Here is a 7,152-nt window from a genome sequence, read left to right as displayed (position 1 = left end):
GTTTGAGGAAGCAAGTGGGAGAATGGGGAGATAGAGAATTGGATTCAGAGATAAAACGACAGACCTTTCATATTCTCAAGGGAATGAAACAAAGAGGAAAAAAATCAATAAAGCAAGTTGCATCAAGAGTCTGATCGTCTGAAAATAACAAGCATGAAGGAAAAGTAGAGCATGAAATTCAAATGTCTATACTTAGCATTTATTTTATCATAGGTGTTCACCATAAAAATCCAAATTTAAAAAAATAAAAGGGAAGAAAAACCATTGTATTCCTACCTCCTAGAGAAAGCCATTATTATCATGTTGGTATGCATTTTTTATAGCTGGTATTTACAAATGTGTGTGTGTGTGCACACAAGTACAGGATTTTTATACCAATGAATCACATTTTATAAAGTGTAACATGGTTTCACCACTTAATATATTGTGTGCATCCTTTCATGTCAAAAATATACTCAATATACATTTAATGGCTGTATAAACATTTCATTTTGTAGAATAAACAAATAAATGAATTCTACAAAAATTTTCCGTAAATTTCTCTCCCACTACTTCTATTATTAAAATGAAGCTATAGCCCCAGTGCACCCTGAATGGCGGAAAACCTGTAGAAGCAAATGTGTCAGTAGGCTAGATGGCCTCATGACATCAGGCTGTTGCATAGAGGTGCTTTGCTAAATTGGATTGTTCTATAACATGCCCATGGCCTCAGCTCACTTTTCAAGTTCCTGTGCCTGCTATTATTCTCTCAGATGCTTCATTTCTTTTGGCCAGCCTGGGGAAGGTCCCTATTTTGCTCAGTGTCTTGCAATGTTTAATAGAACTGGATTCAAATGTGGTACTTCAGCACTGTTCCCCCACCCAATAGACACAGGTACTTAATTGAAGACTCTTGGTGGCCGGGAGGGAATGACTTCAAATGCCCTGTGCCCGACTCTCTTAAAAGTTGATAAAATTTGAATGTGAAGCTTTTTTAAGGGTATGATTTCAGTTTGCAAGTAGAGGCGGAGTGGAGAGAAATTTCCAAGTACCCCTGAAATAATCAGCAGTGAGCAGTCAACTCTTGTGCCTACATATGCTTCATATCCTAAACAAAAGACTTGTGCAGGCTAAGTCGAAACTTGGGATATCCATTTCACTTAAAAAAATGTAATCTTAGAAGACACTGATGTGACTTGTGCTGTGCTGTCCTTTAAATATATCGTTCCTGAAGAGAAAACAAAATAGTTGTGCAATAACAGGCTATTGGTTAAATAAATTATGTTGTATTCTCTAGTGGGATACTCTCCAATTATTAAAAAATGGTATTCCAAAAATCTATAATTTGTGTAAATATGTTCATGTTAAATTGGAGGCTGTAAAATAGTGTGTACTATTTTATCCCACTTTGTAAAAATAATTATGTATATTTTATCTTTACATCAATATCTTTACATGAATCATTAACAATCGTTGTTTTGGACTGGTAAGATTACTGGAAAAATTTATTTCTTGTGTATTTGAACGTTCTAAATTTTCTTTAATTCAAAGATTTAAATTTTGTAATGAGAAAAAAACCATTTTTAATTATCTAGATACAAGATGAAAAGTGCTATGGAATTCTTTCTCCCATATGATTCTGAACGGGTTCATTATACCATTTCTTAAGCACAGGGCTTGTCATTTGGAGGCCAACATCCTCTTAGAAGAAAGAATAAAAATAGTGGAAAAGAGAAGCATCTCTTGCTTAGTGACTCATAGTGTGCTATCGGGATTAGAGGTGAGGGGCAGCTACATTAGCATATTGCCTTGGATCATAATGAGTAAAAACTTATGCAGAGCAGAGAATAGGGGGAAATGACAAGCAATTAAAAGCCTAGAAGTAATTTTCTACTTTTTCTCCTTTTTTTCCCCCGCAGATTGATGTGGATATCTCCCTGTGCATGGTGTAGCCAGTGGGTGAGTTGATTCTTGCTGATATTCATAGATAAGGTTAATCTCAGGATTGGGGAAAGAAAGGAGTAACCAGCACATGCCCCCTGAATGTCTCCTACTGAAGTAAGCCCTCTTGTTATCACACAGTGTTTCCTGTAACTCTTCAAAAAGACTGAAGTGAGCCCTCACGTAATTTCTGGCAAGGTGAAGTCCTGGGTACACTTCACAAAGTAGAAATTCCAACCACAGTGGGATTTCCAAGAACACGCCTTTAAACCAACCAACAAACCCAAAAAACAAAACAAAAAAAAACCCAAACAAGTGAATTTTCATTCTCTAAAAGCTCTTTGTCGATGTTTAAACAACTCCTGAGAAACAGAAGTAGGGGCCAGTGAAGAATACGTTCGCTGTACTATAAACACAGGACAGTCATCTGTTTTTAGAGCTGGAAAGGCTTTCAGGAATCTTCTAACCCAAACCCAAGGGAAATGAGACTTGCCCCAAATTTCTGTATCTATCATACTCCCACCACTTTCCCATGAGGTAAATGGAAAGGCGGAAGAGCACGAAATTTCTGAGGCTGGAGTTCTATTCCTCACTCATATTTTCTCATAAGGCCTTTTGCCATTTGTGCCATAACTGCAACTATATATATTTGAGTGGAAGGAAAAGGTGGGAGTAGGAAATGTAACAGGACCCATACCTACATTATGTGGACAAGAGTAATCCATAGGATGTCTTTGATGATCTTTGTCCTCTTTAAAAGGAAACTAAACATAAGAATTGAGTGTGTTTGTCTTCAATCTCAACAACTTTATTTTCTGAGAGCCAATTTCTGTAGATTTCCATGACTGATTAAAGGATGAGAAATTTGGACGGAGCAGAAAAAGTCCCTATGGAATAGATTAGAGAGTGTTAATATCCTGAAGTAGAAAGGAAACTTCTGTAGAATTAGTGATACACAACTCAGGTTTTGTAAAGTCGGCTGACCATACCAGCATCAGCTCACCAGTACCTTCCAATGACCACTTATTTCCTTGTAACTCCATTGGGTGTGATATTCAGGGTGTCTAAGATCATCTGTCATTTTGCTGGACTTCTTCACAGCCCCTCTGCTTCCTGGCTGAGTTATTTATGTAACATTATTCCACATGGGAAAGCCCAGCTGTTAAAGTTTTAGAATCAGGAATAAGAACACATTTTTATTAGATCTTTCATCTTGTCTACAGTATGTTTTTCTTGGTTTAAATAATGATAACAGCATGCTAGTCCTCCCCATAACTCATTCGCTAGTACATGTCTTTGGGGGCGAGAGCTGCCCTTGCTGTACTTCTGGGGTTCCAAAATGGGACTGATAGCAAACTAAAGGTGAAATCTGTGTGTGGGATTTGTATAATCACCTGGTGACTTTGAACTCATACACCTGGGGTAAGTACTGCAGAGGTAAAAACGATAGAACTAAGTTACACATTGGTAGGAGCAAGATGGGGATTAGAGAGAAAAAAAAGGGTTTGGGGGATTAGAAAGTCTTGGTCATAGAAGAAAAGTTGTACTATTTACAAAATTAGGGAAACCCAGCAAAGAAGGAGGAGGTTGAGAAGGGAAGACAAAGCTTTGTTTGTCATATGAAGTTGCGAGTTGCTGGGAAGAGATCCAGGTGGAAGGGTCTTAGGGGGCACGATGACCTAATGATGTGTCAGCTTGGTTAGGCTGACCTACATCTCCTAGAATTCCTTTCCCTTTAAGGTTCCGGTTAGAATGGACCATGGGAGAGTCTTGTTGAAATGAGGAGGGCAGAGGCAAAGCAGTAGCCATTTTATTAGCTCATACATGTTGTAACAGATGTGCTGATTAACTTGTTAGCATGAAGTCACAGCTGGGTCTACAGCTACTCTTACCTTTTCCTTCAGCTTCTCTGACTCCTGTGCCAGATGTGTATTTTTTAGTTCCAAGATGAAGGTCACTGGCTTCTTTCTGCAGGATATCCACAGCACCAAGATCAGAGTAACAACTGACATGAGTTTCAGCCCATCCTAAAGCTTCTAGCCTTCCCTTCTTGACTATCTGCCCTGTGGGTTTTCAGTTCTAATATCACAAATACAGTAGCCTTACAGGGACTAAACTACTATACCTGCTCCAATTGTGTAAGGTCAGACCCTTTGTATGAGTTGGCTGGCCTTTTCTGGGGTTCACAGAACTGCATGATTTGGTCTGTTTTTGTAGCCAATTTACACCATTCTTTGTCTCAGTAATATTCCTCATTCTAGTGTCCTATCAATTTCTTCACCGCTTCAATCTTCAAAGTTCTTTCCCATTGACTCCATGGACTGGTCTTCTCTGACCACTCCATCTAAATCATCCTTTGTTTTCCTCAGAGTCCTTACTAGAGATTGTTTGCTTATGTAATTAATTTTTTGGTTAGCTGGTCTTCATTACAATCTAGGTTCCATGATAGATGTATCTGTCTTGTTCCACACTGGATAACCCTGACCCTAGCACTGTGGCTGGCACACAGCCAGTTCTCCAAGAATTGTTTTAGGAATAGAAAGGGCGATATGGAAGACCTTACTTTGTAGGGTAGGAATGTCAAAGGGATTAATTTTCTATTCCTTGGGGACATACAGATCATCCTGAGTTCCACCCCTATTTCTTTTCTTCATGCAAGGTTGAACTAACTGCCTAGGGATTCAGGAACCATCTCAGTAGTTCCTACATCCAATTTCTAAGTGTTAACAGATTCAACTACACTTCTTTGAAAAGATGCTTGTGATAGTTAATACTTCAACTAGTATTGGAACTGCCAGTAGTATGAATGCAATTTTACATTGTGGGTTTAGAATTAAGTCACTGTATGTTTTTTGGCCTTGATTCACTTAGGGCTAAGAATGTGATCCTATATTGTGTTCTATAGCTCTCTTAATTTCATATTGCAGACTTCTTAAACATTATTTTATAAGTCAAAGAACTCTCATTAGTTTTCAAGATTTAATAAAGGTTCAATTTGTGAATAACACATTGATTAAAAAAGCAAGCCAACTTTATTAAATAATATCAAAAGAAAAATGCTATCTTGTGTTTTTTAGGAATCTAAATGAAATATTATTGAGATTATTCTATCTTTATAATTTCCAATTTCCAAGGTCAAATATTTTTAGTGTTACCCTGAGCCTGCAGGTCACTTTTCTTTAACACTTCAATACTGGAAATAATTCTTCAGTGCTGGCCTTCTTGAAATCCTTCATGCCATAATGATTTCTTATTTCTTTTTAAACAGTATCCTTGCACATTTTTTCCAACATTTAGTCTAGATGTACTACTTGATCAAAAATGTTGAAGTGACTCATAAATTACATGTTTTGGCAATTTGGCTACAAACCTTCAGTCACTATGCATTTGCTCGTAGGTTACTTCCCATATCAAATAAAGCTCAACCAGTAGTGGTGTCTGGGTATTTTGCAGTTCCCAAGTGGTCTCATCCTCCACATAATGTATGTGATTTACCCTTATTCCCAATATTTATGCTCCCCCCCCCCCAATAAATCTGTTATGGTTAAGGATATTAAGACAAACCCTCTGAATTGAAAACAGATTTTGCTTTCCCATTGTTAAATTCAATGGTCTCAAAGCCATTGTGAATAGTTTTGTCCTGAGTTAGAAATCAGAAATTTAGTGATTTTTCTCTATAAAGTCTCAGATCAACTGGTAGTTGTGATTAAGCAGTGAGGGAGGTTAATATATATTGTTGGAACTAACTTAAGATACTGTTTTTCTATTCCTATCTAAATGCTTGTTGAGTTAAAAGTTCAACTAAAAAATATAGTTGCACCAATTCATTTGGTTAAGCAAATCCTTTCTAGTTATAGGTATAATAAAAGTTTATCTGTGTGAATTCGGTGCTGGGAAGATAACAGAAAGTCCATGCCACGCAAAGCAAGGCACATAGTACATATAAGCTTTTTTGTATTTCTCAATAAATGGTATAAATTGGCTGAATAATTGACTCTGATGGACATTGCTCACAGGTAGATTTTGGACCAAATGTTTGGGTATCTGAAGGCTCATAGTGGAGGACAAAGTTGAAAGTAATTGTCAACAATCTGTCACTCTCATTCAGAATCCAATTTCTCCCATATCTGGGGGGAATTAATGACTTCATATCTAAAGAGAGTAATTTAGGCTCTTGAAAGTTCACTCAGAGAAACAGCAATAGAACAGCTTTAAGATGCAAAAAAACATAAAAACTTCTCCAAAAGAATCTTGACCAGCCATTAATTAAAATGCAGGTAAAATGAAGAGAAACATTTCTCTATTCCCATCTCACTCAGAAGGTGCCAATTTCAATCATTTAACTTCTAAAGAAACTGTTCTCACCCATCTGACAGTAAGACAAAATTGGGAGGCTGAGAGTTCATTTTGATTTTTATTACATACCACAGACATATTCACTAACCAGAGTAGGATGATTCTGTTCTCTTAAAATCACAGGAAATATTATTTCCACCTCCCCCCTTTTTCCTGATATTGGAGCTGCATTTCAGATTATTTTGGGATTACTTTAGGGTAAAGTAAAAGAAATCATGGAAGGTAGTGTATAAATGACATTATTATGAAGCTAAATGACATTATTATGAAGCTAGTAGTAACTTGCTGATTGAGACTAACAAGGCTGTATAAACAATGCTGATATTACTCAGTTGCTTATATTTTGAACACCTACCCTTTACCGGATGTGTGTGAAAAGTGGTCCCTAAGAATCTTCCATTCTTTGCAGCTTCCTATGGTCCAGGAAGTTCCCCAAAGGCTTCGAAAAGAGTACAAGTTCTTGCTTATTAGAAATCTTTTCTGTGCACCTGGGAAATGTAGACAGTGAAACCACTTCTGCTTCTTAGAATCACGGCTGCTTTGGGCATCGATGGAGTATGAGCCACTAAGAGTTCCTAAAATTATTTGACCTGACTAGTGTTACCTTGGCTTTATATACTATGCAGGAGAGTGTCTGGAGAGTATAGTATTGTATTCCTGGTCCAAATTAAGGCTGGCATGGATGTATTTAACCGTGTTTACACATACACCAAAGGAAGAACTTTTTTTTTTGAAGGTTTTTTGTCACGTAGGAGGGAAAATACATGTAACTAATTTTGAGGTAGGTAACAGAAGTGAGAAAAAAAATAGAAGACCCCCTAGGATCTAACCTCTGTCCACCTTTTTAGGCTTATGTCTTAATACGCCTCATGTGGC

The sequence above is a fragment of the Puma concolor genome, chromosome A1 (assembly GCF_028749965.1).
Source record: "Puma concolor isolate L17-30 chromosome A1, mPumCon1.1.hap2, whole genome shotgun sequence".
In the NCBI taxonomy this organism is placed as follows: domain Eukaryota; kingdom Metazoa; phylum Chordata; class Mammalia; order Carnivora; family Felidae; genus Puma; species Puma concolor.
This window is presented reverse-complemented; position numbering follows the sequence as displayed.